The 16493-nt window shown below is 40.9% G+C and overlaps 1 protein-coding gene across 4 annotated transcripts in view; it reads left to right on the top strand.

Moving 5' to 3' along the window:
* Positions 1-13340: 13340 nt before the first annotated feature.
* The window catches only part of ANKRD6 (ankyrin repeat domain 6), a 286595-nt gene continuing 283442 nt past the window's right edge, over positions 13341-16493 (top strand). For all 4 annotated transcript variants that reach the window (XM_089691294.1, XM_089691296.1, XM_089691290.1 and 1 more), the window contains exon 1: positions 13341-13551. The gene's annotated coding sequence lies outside the window, so the exon portion shown is untranslated. The remainder of the gene's footprint in view (positions 13552-16493) is intronic.

Raw genomic sequence — 16493 nt, 5'->3', positions numbered from 1 at the left:
GAGCATAATAGTGTTCACCCCCTAACAATAGAGGTATTGACAGTTGGTGATGGGAATGGCAATGGCCTAAAGCCCGTCCATATACTTCCAACTGTTGGAGTGCTCCCATCCACTACCGGACACTCCATGACTTTGCAATGGGGTTCCTGGTCTGTGCATACGCGCCATTCTAGTACAGCGTCACATTGCCATGGCTACCCTCGAGTGGAGTTCATCTATCAGATGGCGCGGTTGGGGGTTGGGCGCATGCGCCGGTCTGTGATATGCAGTGGTGAGGTCAGATGGGGAGGGCTAGACATCCTTTGGGATGAGCCTGCGGGCAGCTTGTCGATACTGCATTGGATGAATCGGTAAATGTTTTTCATGCTGGTCAATATATAAGCTTTATCTGCCTGAGAGGGATAATATTTAGGAAGTCCTACTTTGCCTGGGGCACCCCTTAAATGCAAGTCTTACCTATATTACAACAGGAATATATGGCCATAAGTACATTTGGAGGGAATATAGTGTGCCTGCATAAGGGAAGATGTCACTAATATGAGGTTACTTGGCACAATTTGGTTCTGTGAAACCACACCACAAGTAAACAATATAATTAGTGTAAGGAAAATATACACATATCTCCAATAGACCACCAGTAATTTCATTTCTAATTTGCATTTATAGAACCTGTGGCCATTTAAGATACCACTTCTTGGACCACCTTAATTACTAAAAAACGAATCGTATGTGAAAATTACTGGATGATTAAATACTAGCTCTTTCCTAGTCAGCCCTTGTGGGCTTTTTAATTGCTATAATATCACTTCATCGAGGCCAGCTATCCTACAACTCTAATAGGTGTTTATTATATTTGTATTACAATATTTCTCTCATATTCTTTGTCATCAGTACATTTAATACCTCAATTTTGCTCATTAATATAGGTAACCATCCCCAATTTTCTACCCTCTTCCTCTCCTCTCCCTCCAGTTCTGTATGTACCTCCACATCCATGCATTACCGGTTTTATCGTCTTCCCGCAGGGTCCTCTCATATGTATTTGACCATCCAGTCAAGTTTTTAGTAAGTCATGTAATAGTCATCTCTGTTTATAAACAAATTGTTAATTGAATATGTATGCTCATTATGTGTGTTCTGCTTTCATAAAGAAAATTACTCCTGAAGAAGCAATGGCTGGTCATGAAACATGTAGAGCACGTAATCTCTGGAGCACCCCAACAGTTGAAAGTATATAGACGGCCATTGCCATTCCCATCACCAATTGTCAATATTTCTACTGTTAGGAGGTGAACACTATTATGCGCCAACATTAGTGATTTTTTGGAAGCATTTTTTATCGTTTGATATATATATATTGCATTTTATGATCATGGTTCAAAATAAACTATTACGTTTTAACTAACAATCGTGTCGGGTACGTGCCTACAAAGTCCATATATATTGTCTCTTCTTCCTTTTGTGATAACTATTAGGATGTGGCACAAGCGTTAATATATGTATCCACGGCGCCACCCGGTGGCTACAAAAAAGTATAATATCTCTACACAATTTGATTCATCTGAGTTTGAGTTATTCCTGATAGAGAAATATTGTGCATAGGAAATCCTTCTTTTATTAACTCCAAGCAAATGGAGAAACTAGGAGATTCAACAGAAGTCTTAAAAGAAGCTCTTCAGACCGCAAATCTTACAGGGAATTCTTGGAAGGTTTCTAGTACAGAGTTCTTACCAGACAGAACAGAGCAACTAGACATGCAATTAACCAAGCATCACCAGCTGAACTACTTAGTAGACAAATGCACACTAAAATAAATGTGTTGCAGACATAACTGTACATCTCCCAAAACATTCAGTGCCTCTGAAATAATTTAAATTATGTTCAAAATCAACAAGATAAATGTAAGACATATACAGATCAGAAACATGGTGCAAAAAAAATACACTTTTAGCCTGGAGTTGGAATAAGAAAACCTGCCTTATTGGAAAAAGGACAATCCAAATTTTCCAATCTACTTGACATCTAGTGACAAGTCAACAGGGACCTTAAACCAATAAACTGTGATGGATACATATGGAATACAAGTTGTTTTGCACTTGTTAAGAAGACATTTTGAGAGGTTTCATTTGATAAAGCACATTTTTCTATTCTTACTGATAACAACTAACCCAAAGATCAGGAACCCAAATCACCTAGAGACAAATTTAAAGAATCAGAAGGCCTCTTGTGTGAAACAAAGGTTATATGATATAATTATTATCATTATTATACAGGATATATATAGTGCCAACATTTTGCGCAGCGCTTTACAATATAACGGGAGACATTACAGTTACAATACAATTTGGTACAAGAGGAAACAGAGGGCCCTGCTCGTTAGAGCTTACAATTTAATTAAAATATCAGTATTTACCTTTATGAAGGCAATTACCATTATGAAGGCAAAAAGTAAATTTCCATTTTTGCATAAAGATATAAAACCCATAGAACATCCAACTTTGGGAGTGCTCAAAGCATATCAAGATGAAGATGCAAGAGATATTTCCCATTTTAGGGTGGATGTGATGAAGGTCACCACAGTAAAAGCTAGGAACATTTCAAATGAGAAATTTTAATGTTCACACAGACAATTGCTACATCATGCTTGCCTAGATCTTCTATGGTTTGTGAGAATGAAAACTTGCAAATAGCTTGATATATGAATAGTACATTTGTTTAATGCAGAATTAAAGGATAAGTTCACCTTTGGGAACATTTTACATGTTCCACTCGTTATTAGGTGGAACATGTAACATGTTCCCACTGCTGCAGCTGCTGCAAGCTGCCCTCTCTCACTGTGACAGCAGTAAGGGGGGAAATTCCCCATACCAGCTGTCACTTTTTGAAAATAGCACTCCGCCCACATGGCTGCGTCATTCATTCACAGAGTTCTATGAATGAATGAACTACAAGTCCTGACATCCTTTACAGCTGTTGGCTTGTAGTTCTTAATGAACTATCACATCATTGATGAGCGCTGTGGTAGTTCATTAAACCTTCCTGTCAATGTAAAACTGTCTGCCCGTACGATGTACGGGTACACAGTTTACACTGACAGCCTGCAGGAGACCTGCATGGCACCAGTGATCTGCTAACTGCTGCTGCAATGCTTTACAGGCTCAAAAAAAAAGTAAATGCACATTTTTTTTTTCAAGTGAACCTATCCTTTAAATCTGTATTTTATTGTGGGCATGTATTGGCCTTCTGAAAGCATACATCCTATAGTTAAAACAATCAGTTTGTACATTTCATGATAATTCTTAAAATATTTGTTTAGACGTAGAGTTCCTATTAAAACATGCCCAAAAAGAATTAAAAGCAAACAAATAAAGCACAGTGCACAGAATGCCTACAAAAATAAATTGGTTTAAATCAATGTTATTAAATGTTTTACAGATTAATAAGCTGATGTTTGCTGTATTATGTGTGAATAATGCATTTATTTAGCAATTAAACAATTAATATAGGGTTCATTCATTACACTGTTTACAGAGGATGTTGGGCTTTGTAACAAGAAAGCCCAGCACTGCATACTGTACATACTTGTTGTGTAACGGACTGATTAAAGTAGAACTCTGAGCAAATAACAAAAATAAATTTGTTATGCATTCTGCAAACCTTATTACCTTTGTTCACATTCCCCTTCTATGTCCACTAATAACCTGTTGATGCTGGAAGCAAAACTGTTATTCTTCACTTCTGAATGAGTGACAAAGTGCTATGTCTTTCTTGTTTCCATTGTACTTGCTGTGACTACAGTGGGTTGTTGTGGCTACTTACATAACATTGTTACTCTTGATTTCCAAGTTTCTAGCTTGTCATTCAATAGCTAGTTATGCCTAGCCCCATCCTCCACCCTTGGAATTGACAAAGCTGGCTTTTTTTTAATTAAGAACCATCATGGATGTCACATGAGAAGAGGGTTTTTACTCCGAAACATTAAGATTCCCACCTCCACCTGAGTGTCCACATGCCAGCCGGAGGTTTTTCTGGTATCTATCCACATGTATTGATGCTTGTTAATTGCTTTAATTTTTTACTGGTTTTCCTCCCTGTTCAATATACACTCAACAGCCACTATAATAGGCACACCTTGCTAGTGCCATGAAAATATCCCCCTCACCATTACACCACCATCACCAGCCTGAACCAATAATACAAGGCAGGATGGATCCATGCTTTCATGCTGCATATGCCAAAATCTGACCCTACCATCTGAATGTTGCAGCAACCAGTCTCCCTATTCTCCTCTGACATCTGACATCAACAAGGCATTTTTGTCCACACAACTGCCGCTCACTGGATATTTCCATGTGTACTTGGATGCCTCCAATCAATACCAGCTAGACACCTCTCCGGTGAGCCTCCAGGTCAGATCCTCAGTGAACTCTCTTTGATTTGGCTTCAGCTACTCTGAAAAGCAGCTCTGCCTGAGCTGGGACCTTGGTGCTCCTATCAGAAAATAGGCCCCCCAGCTCGCTCTAAGCTGGCACCTCAATGAAACCCAGGACCCTGCATTCACTATATCTGGCCTCCTGCAGTACACAGAACATTGAAGTGTAATTATTTTAGCAAATATAAACTGCTAAATACCTTTTCTCATCAGCAGTTAGAGCAGTCTTGTGACTTCTATCAGTGTCCAGGCAAGCACTGGGTAAAGTTTGTAGGAGGAGTTTTCATTCTGCTCTAGGAGGATGCAGGACCCCTGACCTATGTCTGAACAGTGTTGATTGGCCCTGTGCTGATCACATGCACTCTCCCAAGAAAAAGAACAACCTATCTATCTAATACACACCAAACTGAGCATGTGCAGAGTGACTCCACATGATATGTCTTATCAAGAGATAAGAGGGGGGAGGGGTACTGGAAGTAGGGGAGGATCAGAGAAATCAGGATCAAACAGCGTTTTTACACAATGCAGAGGATTAACCCCTTAGGTTCCACAGTGAGTATAACAAGCATGCTTTACTGCATATACAGACTGATTTTACTGTTGTGGGTTTAGTAACACTTTAAGTAATCTACCCACAATGGCAGCAGCCCTTTGTCTGGGTATTGTCCTCCTGGACCTCGCTGTTCCAGGTCCCAAACTATTTATACACCCCATTTATACACACAGCTTGCAACCAGCATGACCTAGAACAGACAAAAATAATCACAAAAATAAAAAAAATAAATTTACCTTAACATCACTAGCAACATAACTAGGAGGGAGCTACATTAGTCAGTACCAGTGTGCAAAGGTGCGTTTGCTTTGGAAGTATAAATCACCTCTAACATCCGGTGTCCTATGTGTGTGGATGCTGCTGTGTTATGTAAAACTATTTGTTCTGTTTTTTAACTATTTTGAATGGGGCGTCTCGAGAGTTTTCAGAATTTTAAAAGGTGCCTTGACTGAAAAAAGTTTGAGAAACAATAGTCTAAATAGAGGAACTGCAAGGAGAACCTGTGCATGTACACTATATTGCCAAAAGTATTGGGACACCTGCCTTTACATGCACATGAACATTAATGGCATCCCAGTCTTAGTCTGCAGGGCTCAATATTGAGTTGACCCACCCTTTGCAGCTATAACAGCTTCAACTCTTCTGGGAAGGCTGTCCACAAGGTTTAGGAGGGTGTCTATGGGAATGTTTGACCATTCTTCCAGAAGCGCATTTGTGAGGTCAGGCACTGATATCAGATGGGAAGGCCTGGCTCGCAGTCTCCTCTCTAATGCATCCCAAAGGTGTTCTATCTGGTTGAGGTCAGGACTCTGTGCAGGCCAGTCAAGTTCCTAAACCCCAAACTCGCTCCTCCATGTCTTTATGGATCTTGCTTTGTGCACTGGTGTGCAGACATGTTGGAACAGGAAGGGGCCATCCCCAAACTGTTCCCACAAAGTTGGGAGCATGAAATTGTCCAAAATGTCTTGGTATGCTGACGCCTTAAGAGTTCCCTTCACTGGAAATAATGGCTCAAGCCCAACCCCTGAATAACAACCCCACACCATAATCCCCCCTCCACCAAACTTTACACTTGGCATAAAGCAGTCTGGCAAGTACCATTCTCCTGGCAACCGCCAAACCCAGCCACGTCCATTGGATTGCCAGACAGAGAAGCATGACTCATCACTCCAGAGAACACGTCTCCACTGCTTTAGAGTCCAGTGGCGGCGTGCTTTACGCCACTGCATCCGACGCTTTGCATTGCACTTGGTGATGTAAGACTTGGATGCAGCTGCTCGGCCATGGAAAGCCATTCCAGGAAGCTCTCTAAGCACTGTTGTTGTGCTAATCTGAAGGCCACATGAAGCTTGGAGATCTTTAGCTATTGACTCTGCAGACAGTTGGCAACTTCTGCGCACTGTGCACACCACAATGCGCTGACCCCGCTCTGTCAGTTTATGTGGCCTGCCACTTTGAGGTTGAGTTGCTATTGTTCCTAGTTGCTTCCACTTTGCTATATTACCAGTAACAGTTGAATGTGGAATATTTAGTAGCAAGGAAATTTCACAGATGGACTTATTGCACAGGTGGCAACCTATCACGGTACCACACTTGAATTCACTGAGCTCCTGAGAGCGACCCATTCTTTCACCAATGTTTGTAGAAGCAGTTTGCATGTCTAGGTGCTTGATTTTATACACCTGTGGCCATGGAGGTGATTGGAACACCTGAATCCAATGATTTGGAGGGCTGGCCCAATACTTTTGGCAATATAGTGTACTTTGATTTACTGTTATGTCTTAATATGATGCTTTCTTTCATAAATATATGAAATTCTAAAAAGTTAGCTGTTTAGAGTGCTGCCTATTATTTACTTTGAGTGGAATTTATATAAAGCACAGCAATAGTCTAAACTGCATTGAAGTTGAGAGGCAGAGAATACATTTTCATATAGAACTCATACATATGTATAGCAAGGCTAAACATGTTCAGGTTCAGACCACATGGTGGCACTATAAGATACTCACTTTTTTCTGTTAAAGTTAGCAATTATTTAAATCTATTGATATGAGCAATGTTTTCCAAGAGATAGATGAGTCATGCAGAGTACATTATTCAGAGAAAAGAAATATATCTGTGGCTGCTTGTACTGAACATTTTGTGAAAAGCCATGCAGTGAAAATGTATTTCAGCTTGATTGTGAGGGCTGATATATTTATATATAGATCATTTGAATTGCTTAAGGCCATGTCACACCACCATGGCAAATCACCAGCAATAGGATCATTAAAGAGACCATTAACCTGCTCCTTTAGCATCCTTACCTCACTGACTGAAATTATGGAGAATCCCATTTGCCAATGAGGGAGCAGAGATGGGGCAACATGTCTCTGGTTCAGCCAGCTAGAGATGGCTATCATACAAGCAGGTGAGTGTTATACACTACTCTATTAGTGAGCAGGACTGGGACAATGAATGGGCAGGAGGGGCAGCTGCGTCAGGCGCAGCAGGAGGTGGGGGCACCTCACCGCACACACACTCCAAATCATTGGCACCTTTATGCCTCCTCTGTCACATTGTGCTCCACCCTGCACTCTCTCCACCCTATCCAGCCACATCTGATGCAAATCACACATGCAACTACTGTACCTTCTAACTTCTAGAAAGCAAATAATTAGCCGTGCATGTCCAGTGCACTTTCCATGCCGACCAAAGGCAATTAGAGCAAGGGGGTAGGGAATGGATGCAAGGCAGTACAACCAGTCTAGGGCACACAGTAGTAGCAGGGGAGGGGGTTGCAGTTCCACATCTTTTCCCTCGGAGCTGGAGGAGCCTGTCCTGGTACTGTTGGTGAGTTGCCGCCAGCAATAGCATCACTACTAAATAGTAAATAAAGTGCAGCGCTAAAAATGTCAAACAAATAGTTTGTTCTTAAAAAGTTTGTTCTAAAAAGTTTGTGCAATATCTCAATTGATACAATGATAACCAGATGGTGGACACAGCTGTGAAAAATCCAGTAGAAATGACAGAAATGCGCACTCACCGACCGCGCATAGGAAATGCGCATATGTGTATTAAAATCCGCAGGTGTCGTTCTCCCTCAGGAAGGGGTGTCATCAAGCGATGGTCTGCTGGACTCAGAGGACCTCCTCAGGATCAGGGTAAATCAACCAGGTGAAGACTCCCTCCTCTGGGTGTAGTATGCACTGAAGGCTGTGTCTGCTGGTCTGGTAACCCCTCAGTAAGGGGCAAAAGATGGGAGAGTACCCATAGTGTAGTATGTCAAACTTTATTAGCAGCAAAATTAATATAGGACAGGTCAGTAATAATACTGGCAAGAGCCAGAAAGTACAAGGTAAAAAGTGTGTTACTGACCTAAAGTAAAATGGCCGCCAGACCTCCTCGTGGTCTGAGCGGCGATGAGGTGTCACAAGCTGTCAGTTCCTCCTTAATAGCATCACTACTGTTATATGGTCTTTGTGGGATCCAGAAACTGTCTAGCTCTGTGGTGAAGTACACAGGTAGTAATACTATGTGGAAAAAAATGTAGTACAAAATGAATGTATTTCTATAAAAAACAATATGTATTTGGTATCTCTGGGGGAATTGAGAAGGAGATGGAGAGGCAGAGGGAACCCCTAATGGTTTTGCAATGAGTGCTATCAAACATACTGTAGTTATGGCCTGTGCATGATATCAAACAGTTGTTGACAAAGGGCTCATATTGCAGGTTAGACATTTCATTAGATTAAAAACCATCTCCAGGCAAAAATTAGATCTAAAGCCAATCTTGTATAACCTTTACCTTCTTAGTTTAATTTTAAAAGTTGTGTTTGATCTTTATTCAGGTCCTTATTCAGGTAAGCCCTCTTATGGAGTGAGGACTATCTACTAATTGTGGTGCTTCTGAGTTGTCACCTTGTGACATACAACCTTTCTTGATACTAGAAGCATTGCCCACTACCCAAGCATGGCCCACTACTGGCATTATCAGGAAGCCGATCCTGAGCAACAGTCCTGGAGCTGACTGTACAATAAGAGCATCCTATATATAGGGTATATCTGGACCAGCACCTTGGTCATCAAAGCACAACCCTTACTGTAACAAGAATATAACTAGAAATGATGACTGGGACTTTTCAGGTGCTACAGTGATACATTTCCCAAATGCAGGTTATAAGAAAAAGGATTTCTTTATTACAAATGAAAATACACATACAATTAAATATGGGCTTGACTTAAAACTGATCTCCAGGTATGAGCTTTACTGCATATTTATATTGGTCCAGCTTGGCACAATGTAAGCATGCATATCTCATACCCAGGGGTCTGCTGAGGAGACTGACAATCACTGTATTCTTTTTTGCTACAATAGTGATAGCTGTAAAAAAATGATTGATTCCTATTCGCAGATCACATGGTTTCTCCCTATAATCAATGAAGATGGTGATCCGCGGGAATAAGTACCCTGGGGTATCCATTGATATTTTTCAGTGTTTACTTGACATCATGACATAGCTAACTCAGTTGGTTGGGTGCTTTCTCCCTCCACTTCTCCATCATGGAATGGTAACCCTAATCTTAGTTATTGGTCTGTGATAGATGTTTTCCAGTTTGTTGTTATACAAGGAAATACCCAATACAACTTTATGTAAACAAAATGGATTAAGAAAAAAAAACATTGTTTACAATACACTTTGATTCAGAAAACTAAACATGATTCAGTTGGGGTCTAGATCTAACATCACTGACGTGCCCACAATGACAATACTTGTATCTCCACAGTTCTTTTTGGATATTGCAGGATCACAGGTAATTTGAGGTTTAAAGTGGTATTAAGCCCAAAACCAAGAATGGATTTAATTGCAGTTTACCAATCATTAGATGTGGTGCCTGCATCAGTTTCCTTTTCTTTGTTTTTGTTCCCTCGGTTTTCACCTGGTGATCTGGTCAGTTACACACCTCCTGTATTAGTGAAACACCTCCTTGGAGGAATGAGCACAAGACACTACAGGCAGGAGCATTGTCAGTCTGGGGGAGGGGGGTTGGATGGGAGTGATAAATGTTTTAGCAGATTTGAATATGAATAAATGGAAGTTAAATTCCAGCTTACACTGTATAACAGAAAACATTTTTTTCCTTTTTGGGATAAAGGTTATACATGAATAAATAACATTTGATCATTTTTTTTGTATTAACAATTTTTATTGGTTTTCAAATAAGTAATTTATAAACAGAACAGAGAGAAACATCGATGGCATAACTACATATAATCATGTCCAATAGAATCATACAAAGTCATACAAAATCAGTGCAGAAACAATCAGGATCTTAGATTCGAGCCGGCAAAGAGGAAATGAAGGAATCCCACGGGAGCCAAATCAACTCAAATACAGCAGACAAACAATTATGTAAAGCAGTCAAATACTCCATCCGTCTTACTTTAGCAATAAGTTTGTACAAAGTCAGCAGTGTGGGGGGAGTAGAAGATAACCAACCCATAGGAATACTTCTCCTGGCCGCGGTCAACACGTGAGCAGCAAGTTTTCTGGCTGGATTAGATAGACCCGGGAATGGCAAGCCCAGCAAAAAATGCAGAGGGTCAAAAGGGAGCGAGGCATGCAGCATTGATTGCAACAAGGAACGGACATCCTCCCAAAAAGGAACAATAGATTTACAAGTCCAAAAAATATGATAGAGAGAACCTGAATCCTTACCACAGCGCCAGCAGACAGGAGAAGGACTCGGGTTGAAAGCATGAAGAACCTCAGGTGTTTTGTACCAACATTTGATCATTTTAACCACTTGCCCTCCTGAGGATTTACCCCCCTTCCTGACCAGACCAATTTTTGCGATGCGAAGCTGTGTTACTTTAACTGACAATTGCGTGGTCATACAACGCTGCACCCAAATGAAATTTATGTCTTTTTTTCCCACAAATGGAGCTTTCTTTCAGTGGTATTTGATCACCTCTACGTTTTCTATTTTTTTTGCTATAAACAAAAACAGACTGACAATTTTGAAAAAACAAAAAAAAACAAACAAACAAATATATTTGACTTTTTGCTATAAAACATATCCAGTAAAAACATTTTAAAAATCTAATTTCATCATAAATGTAGGCCAATATGTATTCTGCTCCATGTCTTTGCTAAAATAAAATCCCAATATGTGTAAATTAATTGGTTTACATGAAAGTTATAGCGTCTACAAATGGTGGTATATACAGTTGCAAGAAAAAGTATGTGAACCCCTTGGGATTACGTGGAGTTTTGCATGAATTGGGCATAAAATGTGCTCTGAACGTCATCTAAGTCACAACAATAGAAGAACACAATCTGCTGAACATAATACTACACAAACATTAGATGTTGCCATGGTTTAATTGCACATAACATGTAAACATTCACAGTGCAGGGAGGAAAAAGTATATGAGGCCCTAGCTTAATGACTTCTCCCAGAGCTAATTGGAGCCAGGATTGAGCCAACCTTGACTCCAATCAGTGTGATGATATTGGATGTGTTGCTGAAAGCTGTCCTGCCCTTAAAAAACACACACCTGTTTTGGGTTTACTGGTTTCAAGAAGCACTGTCTGATGTGAACCATGCCTCACAGAAAAGAGCTCTCATAAGACCTACGATCAAGAATTGTTGACTTGCATGAAGCTGGAAAGGGTTACAAAAGTATCTCCAAAAGCCTTGATGTTCATGTGTCCACGGTAAGACACTGTCTACAAATGGAGAAAGTTTAGCACTGTTGCTACTCTCCCTAGGCTTGGTCGTCCTGTAAAAATGACTGCAAGAGCACAGCGCAGAATGCTGCATGAGGTAAAGAAGAATCCCAGAGTGTCAGCTAAAGACCTACAGAAATCTCTGGCACATGCTAACATTTTTGTTGACACATCTACAATAAGGAAAACATTAAACAAGAATGGAGTACATGGGAGGACACCACGGAGGAAGCCATTGCTGTCCAAAAAGAATATTGCAGCACGTTTGAAGTTTGCAAAAGAGCACCTGGATGTTCCACAGCACTACTGGCAAAATATACTGTGGACAGATGAAACCAAGATTGAGTTGTTTGGGAAGAACACACAACACTATGTGTGGAGAAAAAAAAGCACAGCACACCAACATCAAAACCTCATCCCCGCTGTAAAACATGCCCAATTCATGCAAAACTCCACGTAATCCCAAGGGGTTCACATACTTTTTCTTGCAACTGTATACTGGAATTTTTTTTTTTTTTTATACTAGTAATGGCAGCAATCAGCGACTTACAGCGAGACTGCGGGACTGTGGTGGGCCTTCTGACACTGGGGGGGGGACTGACTAACTGCTACTGACATCCTCAGTGACACTAATACAGTGATCAGTGCTAATAAAAAGCACTGACACTGTACTAATGGCACTGGGCAGGAAGGGGTTAACATCTGGGGTGATCAAAGGGGTAACTGAGTGCTGTTTTACTGTGTGCTTTACTGGGCAGAGCAATACAAAGCAGCATGCTTGTGCTGACAGGGGAGAGATCTGTATTGTTTACATATAGAGCTCTCCCCTGTCAGCGTTCGTCGACGATCGCCGGGTGCCGGCGATCGACAGCTGTAGCTGCCAATGGCAGAGCAGGTAGGGCAGTGCGCGCGCGCCCCCTAGCCAGACATACAAAATCACGTATATTTATTTATTTCAGGTACTTATATAGCACTGTCAATTTATGCAGCGCTTTACATATATATTGTACATTCACATCAGTCCCTAACCCTCAAGGGGTGTACAATCTAAGGTCCCTAACTCACATTCATACATACACATACTAGGGCCAATTTAGACAGGATACAATTAACCTACCAGCATGTCTTTGGAGTGTGGGAGGAAACCGGAGTACCTGGAGGAAACCCACGCAGGCACAGGGAGAACATGGAAACTCCAGGCAGGTGGTGCCATGGCTGGGATTTGAACCAATGACCCTAGCTCTGCCAGGCGGAAATGCTAACCATTTAGCCACTGTGCTGCGTGTGTGTGTGATTTTGCGCAGCCCTGCCACCCTGAAGCAGTAGAATGTAAACTGCTACATTCTGCTGGAGAGCTTGAACTTCTGAAAAACAGCAGAGTTGCTGGCTCAGTCACCAGATGAAACTAGAAGAAAGAAAGCCTAAGAAGGAAATGAATACAGCCATCACATCTAAGAAATGGTAAGCTGCAATACAAGCAATGCTTGCTTTTGGGTTTGATACTTCTTCCTGAAGTCAGCTTTATAGCATTGATAGATGGCAATGATGGGAGAACATTGTCAGCAGCAGCCTTGGATATCTGCAGAGACCTCGCATCTGTACTTCCAGACCGCGCCCACTAGATGTCAGTAAAAGTGCAGGCTCAGAAGCAGCCGCTGTGTGATGTAGACTCCATAGGAGCTGCTGCTGGGGAATAGCAGAGCGACGTATAGAAGAGGAGAGCCGACCCAGACACTCACCTCGTCTTATTCCTGGACTCTGCCGACACGCCGAATAGGACTGCACGAGTCCGCTCCTGGGCTCCCCCTGCCTTCCTGCTGAGCCTACGAATCCCAGTCCGAGAGCTGCAACAGGTGGGTGCTGAGAGGCCAAGTGTGCGCCTACTGCCAGGTACTGCTCCTTCCTGGGAGGACTGTCCCAGGAGGACTCTATGGTGGGGTGTCCTGGACGATGAGCCCCCTATGAGGAGCCCGCAGTGGGAGGAGGAGAGGTGCAGGGCTCCATGTACAACTTCAACAGGTAGATGGGAGAGAGGGGTTCATCTCTTCAACACCCACATATGTGGCATGGCACCCCATCCTCCATACATCTCCAGCCATCATCCCACACAAGGACTACTACACCAGACACACTGCACACCATTATCTATGGGGGCCAGTCTATATACAGTATGTGCTTCTTATAGGCCATTCTATGGGCAATAATAATCAGGATGTATCTAAATGTGTCACCTATAGGGATATTCTATGGACCTGATATAGAGGATGTATCTAATTGTGTCACCTATAGGGATATTCTATGGACCTGATATAGAGGATGTGTCTAAATGTGTCACCTATAGGGATATTCTATGGACCTGATATAGAGGATGTATCTAAATGTGTCACCTATAGGGATATTCTATGGTCCTCATATGGAGGATGTGTCTAAATGTGTCACCTAGAGGGATATTCTATGGTCCTCATATAGAGGATGTATCTAAATGTGTCACCTAGAGGGATATTCTATGGTCCTTATATAGAGGATGTATCTAAATGTGTCACCTAGAGGGATATTCTATGGTCCTTATATAGAGGATGTATCTAAATGTGTCACCTAGAGGGATATTCTATGGTCCTGATATAGAGGATGTATCTAAATGTGTCACCTATAGGGATATTCTACGGTCCTCATATAGAGGATGTGTCTAAATGTGTCACCTATAGGGATATTCTACGGTCCTCATATAGAGGATGTATCTAAATGTGTCACCTGTAGGGATATTCTATGGTCCTTATATAGAGGATTTATCTAAACGTGTCACCTCTAGGGATATTCTATGGACCTGATATAGAGGATGTATCTAAATGTGTCACCTATAGGGATATTCTATGATCCTTATATAGAGGATGAATCTAAATGTGCATCTTATAGGGATATTCTATGGTCCTTATATAGAGGATGTATCTAAATGTGCCTCTTATAGGGTTATTCTACCATCCTTATGTAGAGGATGTATCTAAATGTGCCTCTTATAGGGATATTCTACGGTCCTTATATAGAGGATGTATCTAAATGTGTCACCTATAGGGATATTCTATGGTCCTCATATAGAGGATGTATCTAAATGTGTCACCTATAGGGATATTCTATGGTCCTTATATAGAGGATGTATCTAAATGTGCCTCTTATAGGGATATTCTATGGCCCTTATATAGAGGATGTATCTAAATGTGCCTTTTTGTACGGCCATTCAAAGGTCATTATATAGAGGATGTATTTAAATGTGCTTCTTATAGTGCCAATCTATGGGCAGTAACTATCAGTCTGTATCTAAATATGCCTCTTAAAGGGATCTTCTATGGTCATTACATGGAACATGTAAATATGCCTCTTGAAGGGGCAATTGATAGTCATATGGAGGATGTATGTAATTATGCCTGTTCTAGGACTACTCTGTGGGTGGTAATTATCTGTATGTATATAAATGTGCCTGTTCTAGGACTACTCTGTGGGTAGTATTTATCAGTGTGTGTATGTATGTATGTATGTATATGTATATATATATATATATATATATATATACGTGCCTCTTTTACAGCTGATCTATGGGCAATTATATACTATAGGTACCTTCTACAGCTGGCCAGTACTATAATATACATGTGCCTCTTATGTGGCTGCTTTGTAGTTATTACTATATCGCAAGTATCTAAACCTACAACTTATGTGGCTGATCTATGGTGTATGTATCTAAATGTGCCCCTTATACTGTGATCTGTTGTCAGTAATATACTGTATGTATCTAAATATGCCTCTTTTGGGGGTGATCCTTGGTTCTTTGTATAATGTTTGTCTTCTGGAGCTGAGCTGTGGTCAGTTATATACTGTATGTATCCAAATGTGCTTCTTGTAGGCCAGATCTATGGTCCGTGCTGTAATGTAAGTGTGCTTCTTATGTGGCTGATTTGTAGCCGATACTATATTGTAAGTATCTAAATTTACTGCTTATGGTGCTGAACTGTGCTCAGTAATATTTTGTTTGTGTCTCTCATGGGGCTGATCTATTGTCAGTAATATACTGATCTATGGTCAGTGGTATACGGTGTGTATCAAAATGTGCTTCTTATCTGATCTATGGTCAGTGGTGTACTGTATATATCTAAATGTGCCAATACAACTGATCTATGGTCAGTTATAGGCTGTATGTATCCAAATGTGCCTCTTTATGTTAATGAACAACATGCAACAAAAGTGTATCCATCATGTTCATCAAGTAATGGATTATACCCAGCTGTAATGAATCAATACTAAAATTCTCTTAGCTAACACCCAACACTTTAATTTCCTTTCACAAAGCGAACACACCAAGGTGAAGATCCTTATTTTTTAAAAAGTGATAGTTCAGTATAATCCAGTCCCATCTGAAAATGACAGTCACATGGCTGAAATAAAGATCATTATCCTTGAGTTAAGGCTTTGGTAAACTGAGCCTTTTGTATACTGTGTTTGGGTGGTAAGCCACAGCAATCTTTGGCACACTATAGCCCAAAGGTGATAACAATGATTGGCAGTGCTGTTTAAGAATTATCAGCATTTTCCAAAATATTCCTGTGACTTAACCCCAGAAATCCTGTAATCCATAATGGAGCCTTTAGGTAAAAAAAAAGTTATCAGCACCTAAGGCTCCATGTACACTGCAGCTGATAAACTCACGTTCAGGAGCTTTTCTGGGTTTTTTGCTTTTTTTTTTTTAAATAGCAGCCCCTGAGCTCTCCCTAATGTTTTCCTATGTGTCCATGTACACTGTGTCGTT

This window comes from Staurois parvus, unplaced genomic scaffold (genome assembly GCF_062004578.1).
Source record: "Staurois parvus isolate SC_StPar_1 unplaced genomic scaffold, SC_StPar_1.0 ptg000561l, whole genome shotgun sequence".
In the NCBI taxonomy this organism is placed as follows: domain Eukaryota; kingdom Metazoa; phylum Chordata; class Amphibia; order Anura; family Ranidae; genus Staurois; species Staurois parvus.
Note: the sequence above shows the minus strand (reverse complement) of the source record. Positions and strands in the feature narration are given on the sequence as shown.